The sequence below is a fragment of the Salvia splendens genome, chromosome 8 (genome assembly GCF_004379255.2).
Source record: "Salvia splendens isolate huo1 chromosome 8, SspV2, whole genome shotgun sequence".
Taxonomy (NCBI): Eukaryota; Viridiplantae; Streptophyta; class Magnoliopsida; order Lamiales; family Lamiaceae; genus Salvia; species Salvia splendens.
Window position 1 is genome coordinate 20397553 of NC_056039.1, and position 12749 is coordinate 20410301.

General features: G+C 35.5%; 2 long non-coding RNA genes across 3 annotated transcripts; both read left to right on the forward strand.

The window, feature by feature from the left end:
* Window positions 1-842: 842 nt before the first annotated feature.
* On the forward strand, window positions 843-11311 carry LOC121744333. 2 transcript variants are annotated; one of them, XR_006038551.1, is made up of 18 exons: window positions 843-1104; window positions 2011-3370; window positions 3469-3676; window positions 3829-4088; window positions 4175-4296; window positions 4977-5084; window positions 6092-6156; window positions 6257-6436; window positions 6510-7656; window positions 7730-7905; window positions 8087-8475; window positions 8598-8690; window positions 8823-8910; window positions 9056-9158; window positions 10170-10364; window positions 10526-10615; window positions 10689-10811; window positions 11271-11311. It is a non-coding gene; the product is annotated as an uncharacterized LOC121744333 (long non-coding RNA). The 2 variants fall into 2 exon arrangements; XR_006038552.1 differs by lacking the exons at window positions 10170-10364; window positions 10526-10615; window positions 10689-10811; window positions 11271-11311 and adding an exon at window positions 9227-9367.
* Window positions 11312-12017: 706 nt separating this feature from the next.
* Window positions 12018-12480, forward strand: LOC121744419. The gene is made up of 3 exons (XR_006038599.1): window positions 12018-12106; window positions 12225-12327; window positions 12457-12480. It is a non-coding gene; the product is annotated as an uncharacterized LOC121744419 (long non-coding RNA).
* The last annotated feature ends 269 nt before the right edge of the window (window positions 12481-12749 follow it).

The following is a 12749-nucleotide window of genomic DNA, read 5'->3' on the forward strand; positions in this document are numbered from 1 at the left end:
TTAAGATGAAACAAATTTACCCAATCAAAAGACACAAATTTTTTTTGCAGATCACATATAATTCCAAAATTGATAACCAAAACAGTAAAAGTTTTAAGAGAAACGAAAATTTAACCGAACTATAAAATCAAAATGAAGTGGAAACTACACCAAACCTTTGATTATATAACCTCCAATTCATGGGTTAAATTCCAGATTTTAGCTCATACACTACCACAAATGAAGAAAATATCAGATAGATTGTAGAGGTAAGGTGAAAAGTAAATTAAATCAATTGATTCACCCACCTTTTCCAATTTGTGTTGTCTGCATCTCCATTTCGTAGTTGGATTAAACTGTCAGGTGGTGCAATGGACCCTTATCCCTAGGTTTCTTTTGCTAAGGAGAAATTGCAAAATTAGATTGAGAGTGAAAGAGAAATTGAGCGAAAAAACAAAATGGTGAAAATGAGAATGAAATCCCACTTAATCTGTAATCTAACTTAGTTCATACCATAATTAACTGCATCAACTAAGTAATTCGAATTAGGAATGAACTACAGCAATTTGATGTCCCATTTCTAATAACCCATCCAAAATCTGATCAATGATTATATTTTGGTCTATAATTCTACAGGCCATTATCCATTACGATCGTTACAATACAAAGTATTTCATTCTCTCGTATCACTTTCACCCTGACCATTCTCTCTCTTTAATATATCAAAACTAAAACTGATTCATAGTATTAAGTTATACGAATTTCACAATTTTTTAGTAGTAATAAATTTTCAATATTAATACATGACTGTCTACGAATTTAATAGTAATAAAGTTTGAATATTAATGATTATACCGTTTCTATATTTTGAATATTTTGCAGAGTCCTTTCCATTTCACGCCCCTCACTTTTCTCTGCACTCTCTCTCTTCCTTCCCTTTCCTCCTTCCTCTGTAAAAATTGAACGGCGTATAAATCGGCGGATGGATGCAATGAAAACTCGGCACAGGGATTTGTTGGTGCTGCCTCGAATGAGTAATTGAGGAGATGGAGAGTCAACCCGCACCTAGAAGCCTCTCACTAAACCTCCGCCGCCGTTCCTCTCAACAGCCATCGCCGTCTTCAGGTAATCAATTTGTATTTTCTTTTTTTCTTTATATAAATTTGTTCATCATTTTTTGGGGTTTGTGGATTGATAATGTTTTTGCTTAGATTATTGCGAGTAGGTTGAGGTCTGCTGAATCAATATTAGCATCACCAAATTTACTATTGTTAAATTGTGAATTTAGAGTTGATTTTAGGAATTAGAAAGGTTGAGTTTGACCTATGAACACAACAAGGTCCCCTCTTCTACTTGAAATTACTAAAATAACCCTCTCATGTTTTTGAACTTCCTGGAAGCCTCACTGATTTAGACTTCAATTGAAGAATCCACATCCAACATGGTATGAGTGTTAGGTAATAAGCTAATTACTTGTCTAAAGCTGCATTATTTTGCATCATGGACATTAGATTCCTATGTAGTGAATTACTACTTATATAACTGTTTGCAAAGAACCGAGCTTAAGCATATTGTTCTTGATTTGCTCAAAGTACGCACTAATTCTCCAATGATGCACTGTATGATTTCACATGCTGGCCTCGCTTTAGATGTGGGAATGATGTCAATCCTACATTGTATGCAAAATTAATGTGCATAATGTATTTATAATTTTGTTAAGATTTCATGTTTTTCCTTGATATTAGAATGAGTTGTTTTGATGATCAAACCTCATTTTTATATATTTCTACATATGTGTGCATGTGTTAGATAATGAAGCACAAGCATGAATAGCAGCTGCCGAAAAGGTTGCAAATTCTATCGGATTCTTTATCTAGAATTTTGCTGTCCAACATATTAGGTTGTATTTAAGTGGATGCTTTTGAATATGCACTTTAAGTATTTGTTACTTATGTTGTGCTTCATTTCATTATTTTTATTTATCAGCTGATTCATATAATTGATTTTGTTTGTTTTGTGTTTGTTGTGTAGGAGTTGAGGAGGTTATTAGTGTAGACTTCGTTTTTCTCAAGGGTTGATCTGCAAACTTAGTTGTTGCTTACTAACTTCTGGAGTCCTAGGTTTCCCATGCTTCAAATAAGTGATAACAGTGTTCTTTGTTGCCCGATTTCTTGAGCTAAGGAGAGAGAACTATTCCGGTTTTGAAAAATTAATTGAAAAAGCCATAGGGCCGATCGACTGAATGAGAGCTTTATGAGTTGCAATCTTGTTGATATTGGTGCATAAAAATGATTTAGGCAATAGGAATAAAGGACTCATATCCAAATTATCACATGCCTGACCCTGCATAAACCACTAGTGAGCCAGTTTGAGCCCCAAAAGACTAATTTCTTTGTTGAAAATTTTGATGTCCTTATATCAGCTTACTTATTATATCCATTTGTTGGCCTATATTTTCTTCCCTAGTCACTAACATTAAAGTGCTAGCACATTCTTGGGAGGGTATTATGGTGGCAAGAAAAAGATGGAGGTTCTGGACCATTCATTAGGTGGTATTACTGAGATACAAAGTGAGTGAAAAACTGTCCCTTCAAACGAAAATAGAATAAAAAGGCAGCCTTTCAAGAGTAAAAAAAAGCCAAGGCTAAAAAAAATGGCAGCCTTTCATAAGTAAAAAAAAGCTAAGGCTAGAAAAAAATAAAAAGGCAGCCTTTCATAAGTAAAAAAAGCCAAGGCTAGAAAAAAAAAGGCAGCCTTTCATGTCTAAAAAAAGCCAAGGCTAGAAAAAAACAACAAAATAAAAAAGCAGCCTTTCTTGAGTAAAAAAAAAGCCAAGGCTCGAAAAAAAATATTGAGCGAAAAAATAGAAATGATAAAAGAATGCTCAAAAGAATAAGTTGACATATGGTCGAAAAATCTCATGTTTGGGGTGTTGAGCTGTAAGAAATTTGTACGCAGTGAGTGAGATGTGAAAGACGTTGTGATGGATGTGCTAGTATTTTAAGAATGGTGGTAAGCTACTTAACCAAATATTATCCCACCTTTACCAAAAGCCCCGTTACATCCCAATGAATAAGACCTTTTGATTTGTGCATCATATTGACTTGTGAGCAATGAATTTTGCTTGATTTTGGGAGAAAGATCTTATGTGCATAAAATAAAGAATAGTCAGAAGAACTTCTCTTTATGAATTAGTGACGATGGTTTGAGACTCCCAGGACACAACATGAACTTAGATTGAAGCATGGGATGCCTAGTTCTTAGGGAATTAGTTCGTGTACAATTCTTGTTCTAAAGTTTTACCCGCGAGTGAATTCGGGGTTGGCCTAATTTCCCTACTGATTCATATGGTTTGGCGTGACTTGAGGCAGAGGATTATCTAATATATCTTGTGAGTGTGATTTATTGTGTTACTTGCTCGAGGGCTAGCAAGACTTAAGTTTTGGGGGTGTTTGATGTGAGTGGGTACTTTTCTAACTTGTTCCTCAGACAGTATACAATGGAATGGAGGGTAGCGTATTACTGCTCCAAGCCAATTTTGACCACTTCGATATCAAGTGTCTCTCAGTTCATACTAAAGCCATCAATGAAGGACTATTGCAAAATCTTTCTGATGCTCTACGCTTGTCGGTACCTGATAAAATTGGAGTTAGTCTTGCTTTGTCTAAATCTGAAGATCACGATACCAGGATGTGTGGTTAGCTATTCTCTTCCTTGTACATACATTTAGATATACTTTTTGTTTAGTTGTAGGAAGTGGAATACATGCAACAATTTATTATTTTTATTTCCTTGGATTCTTTCTATATGTTCCTCTAAATCTGTTACCATTTTCTTGTCTGTATGCAGGAAAGAATTTTTGTTTGAGTCAGATTAAAGTGCTGTGTGCCAATCCTATTGCATTTGAGGCGACTGAGATAATTCAACATATTCTCGTGTTACTCTTAGTTGATCTGAAGGCCTCTCTAAGCATTCAGATTCACCCTTGCAAATGTTATCTCTTGTGAAACTAAGGTGCTTTCCATGATAGTTCCTCGTGCAAAAATAGACTTGAATTTCTTAGTCAATCTGAAGGCCGAGGCCCAACTATGTGGAGATCACTTCTTCAGGTGCTTTCAGTGAAACTGCCTAGTGCATAAATAGACTCGAATTTGTTTTGGAAACCAATTTTTACCTTTATGCTTGTTTATATTAGCGCTGTTAAAAATGCTCCGCACTGGTGGACGAGCAAGACCTGGGGGCCGCGGCCCGATGGGGGCAAGTCGTGTGGCGGCAGGGGGAGACTTAGTTCTTAACTTAGAAGAAGCCGGGGAAAGGGTGAGCCTGCTTTGCTTAATCATCTTCTTGTTGGTTGTAGCGAATATTTTTTAACTTATTTGATTCAATTTTTGCTGCCTTTTTGCAGCTGTATAAATCTATCACATATATTTTTGGGTATTATACTGTGTGCCTGGTGATTTCCTACATTTTCTAATTCACTTCTTGCTACCTAGCATCTATATAATTAATATATACACTTATTATCCTATTTTTTGTGTCATATGCTGTGTACATAAATGTGCTATATTAGTATTTCTTTTCTTTGATATATAAACCCCATTGATTGTCAAATCTTGGCATCTTAATATATCTATTAAATTGTTTTCACAGACTCTTTCCCAAGTACTTCCTAGATATGTTTCTTTTTACTTTGGCATTCGGTTTGCTGTACTTGCATCTAAAAAATAAATCATGGGCCTTGGAAGCTGGATGAGCAGTCAATTAGTGTCAAGTAAAGATGCTTTCTATGAAGTTAGTGTTTTCTCTTTTTTAAAAATCCCTCCCTATTAAGATCCCATGGACACAAAGAAAAGCAAGTTAATGTCTGTTGTTGTGTAAAGAAATCATTCTGTGAGATATTATTTGCCAAGACTAATTTTAGAATTTACATCTGGCAGTGCCATCTTGTGTCTGTTATAATTGTAATTTCATGCTCTGGTTTATGTGCATGCCTCCAGGAATAGATCAAGTTTCTGAAGGATGTTCAGGACCTCTCTCCCAGTCACATTCAACCTTTGGGTTCACTTTTGAATATCTTTTTGGAAGCTTGTCCCACTATTTTAAAGGTAATATTGCGACATATATTTTCATCACTTTTGAATACCTTGTTGGAAGCCTGTCCCACTATTTTAAATGAACACGTCACTGGAATATTCTTGCTTGTAAGATATCAGTATTTCAAAGTTCTATGTGTTGAATTTTATGGCCAAATATTGATGCTAGATATGACGGAGATTGCTTCTAGCATTTTAGCATTTCGTTAGTAAAATGCTTAATTCTCTGAAGGGATGTGGTCATTTTTTAAATAGGGAACAACAGTCTATATACGACTATATGTTTGCTAATCTTTTGAGGAATACAATTTTTTTTAAAGTACCCTGAAAGGAAGCAGTACATTTTGGTTAGATCTTATTTACTGATTGTTCTAAATTAATATACCGAAACTATTTTTTGTGTTCAAAATAGTTCAATGTTTTTTTCTGGTATGAATCTGGGCATGGAATTATTGAATCCATAGTCTGGTTTTGTTGTTGGATTTGTCATGATGTATAGCCAAAATTTCATGTATTATATACTGTGACATGGTGTGCCACTTAGGTTATGATTTCTTTTTCTTATGTATGGTGTTGGATTGATTTAAGCATCAAGTAGCTAGTTCAGAATTTTGAAGTCAATTTCTTTGTATGAAATGGTAACTAATGATTTATGCTATCATAGCAGAGATGTCATATGCAAACACTTCCAAGAAAACTAAAGACTATATCTATTTATTACATTAACTCTCCACTTCCGCTGATCTTTCTCAAGATTTTAATATTTCTACGATGCCAGCTTATTGCTACTTCTATGGCTGGGTGACTCCAGAAATCATATAAGCTCATGTAGGAAAATCAAATCAATGATTGGACATACATATTGGAGAAGTTTCTTACATTGCTTGATTTTAGAAACAATTTTCCTGCAGGAAATAATTTGATTACTTTTTCTGATTCGTTGATTCTGAAGGGTCCTTTTTTCTGTAGTGTATATAACATTGTAAATGTTAAAGAAGTTATGTGCTTTTAAATGGCAGGACTATACCATGGAGCCTGATGAGAAACTTATACTAAATGCAGCACATTTGATGGTAGCATTAAGGTATAGATAACCTTTGCTATATTACTTTCTTGTGTTAATTGTTAATGATCTTGTGAATTTGTCAAAACATCACTTTATATACCTTGTGTGTTTTTTGCAGAGGCCCTTGCATCACATTTAGGAACCTTTACTTGGTTTAGTATCAAGCGAGCTCAGAAGGTCACTTCAGGGCTTGGCCGTAGCAAGTGATTTTCTAGAGCAGTCATTTCAGCTGGTAACTAATGATAATATCCTTTGCATCAATGGCTTGATTTCCATAATAACCATTAAGATAAAAGAGGTGAGGTAATAAAGACTTGTTTTCATCAACGAAACTAATTGGTTTTAATTAGAAATAACATGTGACCTTGCAGGAAACACAAACAGAGTTGACACTGATGAATGGAATCCATCCACTGATACACATTTCCTCGATTGATAACCGCTCTGGAAATGTTGTGATACACCCAAAATTTTAAATATTAATCCAGCAGTTGTGTTAGTCTACGACAGTTTGATCAACTATCGCGGGACCAAATTTTCTATAGATTGCAAACTTGAGTTTGCTCGCACTGCTTGCTCATCTAAATTCTGCTGCTGTGCTGCGCTATAAGCAGAACTTGGTCCTTTTTTGAGATTGCTACTTCAGTGTTGATCAAGTTTCAGAGATGTCCACTGTTCTTCAGCAGTGAGATGTTATAACTCGTAGGATTTTTCCGCTAGTACACTTTGAGCTCACACATATTTAGGGACTAACCCCGGAGTTGTCTAGGTTCTCGCTTCCAGTATAGGGGTGTGATCCTGGTGCCCCCCCTTACTTGCTTTCTACGCAAACCAGTGAGTATTATATCTCCCTTTACATTTTCTTGTCATGAGGTTAATGTTTAGAATAGTTTTGAGGTGTGGGTGTTTTGCGCGCATTTTTCTTTTTGTGCTTGTAATTTATCCTTATTGTGCGTGCATGCATGGTTTTCTCTCTATTGATTATCACCTGACACTTTTTATGGGTAATTAGTATAGAGTTAGTTTCTCTCAAGGGTTGCTTACTAACTTCTGGAGAACTAAGATTCCCTAATTTAAAACACCTAATTTTTTTAATATTTTAACGATATGTGAAAAAGAATTTGTGCTGCTGTTGTACAAGACCAAGTGAATTTCTTAAATTATTTTAATGATATGTGTAAATGAAATTGTGTTGCTACTTATTACAGCATTAATACTAGCAGATAGCTGATAAAATTTTTAGTAAATTCTTGTGTTAATTTAGTCCATTGTGTATGGGTTTGGAATTAATATTGTTTCTACTTTGTCCTTGGTGCATTTTAACCTTGTTTACATGCAGTCCAAACCATTTATGGGAAAATTGTTCAACTACTTTCTGTTAGCAGAAAGCACAGAGACAGTGTTGTGCCACTTTTTATTATGCTAGCCTTTATGGTCCTCAAACTCCTGTAAACAACATCATTCCTTCATTCCCTCCCGCTTTGGCTAGCTACTGATGGAACCTTCTAGTTATGCAAAGTGAGCACATTCTGTTTTATATATGCCATTGTTTGCTTGTGCACTTTTTTACCTGTGGAATTTATAAATGTAGGAACCTGGAAATGCTGCACATCCTACTAATGCAATTCTGTCTTTCGAGCATCCTGGGACAAACCTTGATATTAGAATGAGTTATTTTGATGATACAATCTCATTTCTATATGTTTAAACATATGTGTGCCTGCTTTAGATTATGAAGCACAAGTCCGAATAGCAGCTGCCGAAAAGGTTACAAATTGATTCTTTATCTAGAACTTGCTATCCGGTATATTTGTTTGTATTTAAGTTGATACTTTTGAATATGCACTTTAAGTATTTGTTACATATGTTGTGCTTAATTTCTTTATTTTTTATTTACCAGCTGATTTATAGTATAATTTATTTTGTTTGTTTCTGTGTTTGTTTGTAGGAGTTAAGGAGGAGCTAACTTGTAAAGGAGGCAAGATGAGAGAAGAAATGCCTAACCCCCATCACCTATTTCCCACGCAAACAAGGGATTATTTTGTTTCCCCTCACATCCTGTCCTTCACATAAAGGGCAATGTTAAGATTAAGATATAGGGCGAGTTTGTTTGTGTGCATGCTTGATTATGTGGTTGTAAATAATTTGATTACTTTCACTCTGATTCGTTGATTCTGAAGGGTCCTTTCAGTAGTGTTTGTAACAATGCGAAAATACTAACGAAATGTGTTTTTAAATGGCAGGGCTATGCCACGGAGCCTGATGAGAAACTTATACGAAACGCAACACATTTGATGGTAGCAAGGTTGACAGGAAGTGTTGCTAATTAACTTGTAGGTATAGATAACCTTTGCTTTATTACTTTCTTGTGTTATAAATGCCAATGATCTTGTGAATTTTCAGAACACCACTTTATATACCTTGCGTGCTGATTGAAAAGACCTTTACATCACATTTAGGAACCTTTACGTGGTTCTATATCAAGCCAACTCAGAATGTCACTTCAGGGGCTTGGCTATGCTAGTCGTCTTCTAGAGCTGTCATTTCAGCAGGTGACTAATGATAATCTCCATCAATGTGTCTTGATTTCTATAAGAACTAATATAACAAGAGAGACGAATAAAGACTTGTTAGCATCAACCAAAGTATTTGGTTTTAATTAGAAATACCATATGGCTTTGCAGGAATCACAAACGGAGTTGACACCGATGAATGGAATCCATCCATTGATACACAACTTCCTCGATTGATAACCGCTCTGGAAATGTTGTGGTACACTCAAAATTTTAAATATTATTCCAGCATTTGTGTTTGTCTACGGCAGTTTGATTAGCTATCGAGGGACCAAATTTGATTTAGATTGCAAACTTGAGTTTGCTCGTACTGCTCGTCTAAATTCTGCTGCTGTTCATTCCAGGTTGAGTGTAAGGCTGCGTAGCAAGGAGAACTCAGTCCCGTGTTGAGAGTGCTACTTCAGTGTTGATAAGTTATAGAGATGTCCTCTGATCTTCAAAAGTGAGGTGTTATAGCTGTAACCACTACTCGTAGGATTTTTATGCTAGTACACTTTGAGCACAAACTTTTGCAGGAACTAACCCAGAGTTGTCCTAGTTCTCACTTCCGGTATAGGGGTGTGATCCGGCATCACCCCTTACTTGCTTTCTACTCAAACAAGTATGTATTCTATCCTCTTTACATTTTCTCATCCTTCATATTGAGGGTAATGTTTAGAATAGTTTTGAGGTGTGGGGCGTTTCCGTGCATTCTTCTTTTTGGGGTTGTAATTTATCTTATTTGTGTGTATATGTAAGGTTTTCTCTCTATTAATTGTCACCAGAAACACTTTTTAATGGTTTATTAGTGTAGACTTAGTTTCTCTCAAGGGTTGGAGAACTAAGATTCCTAATTTAAAACACCTTACTTATTAATATTTTAATACGTGAAATGAATTTGTGATGCTGAACCAGACATGCTGCTGAACAAGACCAAGTACATATATTTTCTATGGTCGTTTGAAATTTTCTCTATGTAGTGTGGTGAACGTGGAGGTTGTTGATGTTTTTTTCCGTTGAATGGGATTTACTTTTTAAAGCAATAATACTAGCAAATAACTGATATAAAACTTTGGTAAAAGGCTTGTGTTAATTTAGTCTATTGAGTAGGGTTTGGAATTCCATATTGTTTGTATTTTGTCCTTGTTGCCTTTTTAAACCTTGTATACATGCAGTCCCAACCAGTGATGGGGAAATAGATTAACAACTTTCTATTAGGAGAAAGCATAGAGACAGTGTTGTGCCACTTTTTTTTTATGCTAGCATTTATGTGCAAGGGTCAAGTGAACCTTTTGTCCTAAGCTAGGCCACCTGTCACATTCACAAAATGAGTTTATGAGGTGATTCCGGACAAATTCTAGGACATCTAAGTTGATTCAGGTGGTCAGATATATGTTATCTATTTTCATCTTTGTGATCTTTATTTATGTCTCATTTCATTTTTTCATTTTGTTCGCATCAGTTTGCCTCATTTTCTAGGCAAGAATCGATCCATCCAGAGCTCAAATGCATTTCCAGATTGCCCCTCCGCTTCATTAGTAGGTGGACTTTCCTGGAAATTTGCATCTCTACTTCTGACTGAATGAGTGTTAGCACTGGAATTGGTGCTATTCCCCACACACTTGAAATTTGCTCTGACGAGATGGATCCTGTTGAATCCCAGATTCCTACAAGGTTTGTTTAGTTTATGGGTTTTCTTGATTTTTATACCATTTATTAATTATTAGTTGTTGTTTTCATGCGACTAAACCCTGCGAGCAATTAAAAACAAAATTGAATCAAATTAGTAAAATTATGGTGATCGTTTTAGTTTCCTTCATCTCGCATTGTATTAGCGATGGTCCACAAACTCTTGAAGATGACATAATTCCTTCATTCCTTCTTGCTTGGGCCAGCTACTAATGGAACCTTCCAGTTACACAAAAGTGAGTACATTCTTTTATATATTAGCCATTATTTGCTTGTGCACTTTTTTATCTGTGCACTTTATTAATGCAGGAACCTGGAAATGCTACACATCCACTAATGCAACTGTCTTGCGAGCATCCCGAGACAAATGTCTCTGAGCCATTTATAACCTTTGGTGATGCATTGCGTATGTACCATACTATCTCATAGAAGGTATGTATACTATGCGCCTTAACTCTTTATATATCAATTCTTAAATCTCGTGCCCAAAATATTGCCTCGCTTATGTTGGACGGAGGGAGTACAAATTACGCTATAGCTATAAGTTTATTTTACTATTATCTTAGTTGGTAACTGGTATCCCTCCAATATGTTGATGTCAGCTATTATGTGTTTTTCCTTTTTTAAGACATGGTGGGTTGAGCATAAAACTTTTACTGATTTTTCCAACTATTAATTTGATCATGCGTTTTACCTAGACTTCAATTTGTAGAATCCACATCCAACAAGGTATTATGTTATTTAATGAGCTAATTACTTGTCTAAAGCTGCATGCTTTGCATCATGGACATTTGATTCCTATGTAGGTAAATTACTGCTTCTATACTGTTTGCAAAGAACCAAGCTTTAGCAGATTTTCTTGAGTTGCTCAAAATATGCACTGATTCTCAGGATAATATTTCTGATGATGACTATATAATTTCATAAGCTGGATCGGTCTAGAAGTGGGAATGATGTCAATCCTACATGGTATGTAAAATTAATGTGCAAAATATATTTATTATGTTGTTTAGATTGATAGTTTTTTCCTTATATTGGAATGAGTTTGTTTTGATGATACAATCTCATTTTTATATATTTCTACATGTGTGTGCATGCGTTAGATAATGAAGCACAGCATGAATAGCTCTGCCGAAAAAAGGTCACTAATTCTGTTGGATTCCTTGTCTGGAACTTGCTTGTCCAACTTATTAGGTTGTATTAAGTTGATACTTTTGAATATGCACTTAATGTATTGTTTACATATGTGTGCTTCATTTCTTTATTTTTATTCACCAGCTGATTATATGGTTGACTTGGTTTGTTTCTGTGTTTGTTTTGTAGGAGTTAAGGAGGAGCTAACTTGTAAAGGAGGCAAGATGAGAGAAGAAATGCCTAACCCCCATCACCTAACTTCCCATGCAAACAAGGGAGTATTTTGTTTTCCCCTCACATTTTTTTTCCTTCACTTAAAAGGGCAATGTTAAGTTAAGATTTGGTGTGAGGGTGTTTGGTGTGCATGCTTGATTATGTGGTTGTAAATAATTTGATTACTCTATCTCCGATGTGTTGATTCTGAAGGACCCTTTTTTCAATAGTGTAATAACAATGCGAATACTAAAGAAGTTATGTGTTTTTAAATGGCAGGACTATGCCATGCCATGGAGCCGGATGAGAAACTTATGCGAAATGCAGCAGATTTGATGGTAGCAAGGTTGGTAGGAAGTCTTGCTAATGTAACTTATTAGGTATAAATTGCTTGCTATTACTCTCCTGTCTAATAAATGTTAATGATCTTGTGAATTGTCTGAACACCACTTATATACCTTGTATGCTGATTGAAAAAGGCATGTATATCACATTTAGGAACCTTTACGTGGTCCAGTATCAAACCAACTCAGAAGGTCACTTCAGGTCTTGGCCATAGCAAATGATCTTCTAGAGCAGTCATTTTAGCTGGTGACTAATGGTAATCTCCTTTCATACAATGTGTCTTTATTTCCATAATTTTATTAAAATAAAAGAGATGCGAATAAAAGACTTGTTAGCATCAACCAAACTAATTGGTTTTAATTAGAAATACCATACGGCTTTGCAGGAATCACAGGCGGCGATGACACCATGAATGAATCCATCCATTGACACACATCTTCCTCGATTGATAGCCGCTCTGGAAATGTTGTGATACACACAAAGTTTTAAATATTATTCCATCATTTGTATTTGTCTATGACAGTAGATCAGCTATCGAGGGACCAAATTTGCTTTTGATTGCAAACTTGAGTTTGCTCCATACTGCTCATCTAACTTTTGCTGTTGTTCATTGCAGGTTGAGTGCAAGGCTGAGCTGCAAGCAGAACTCGGTCCTTTGTTGAGAGCACTATTTCAGTA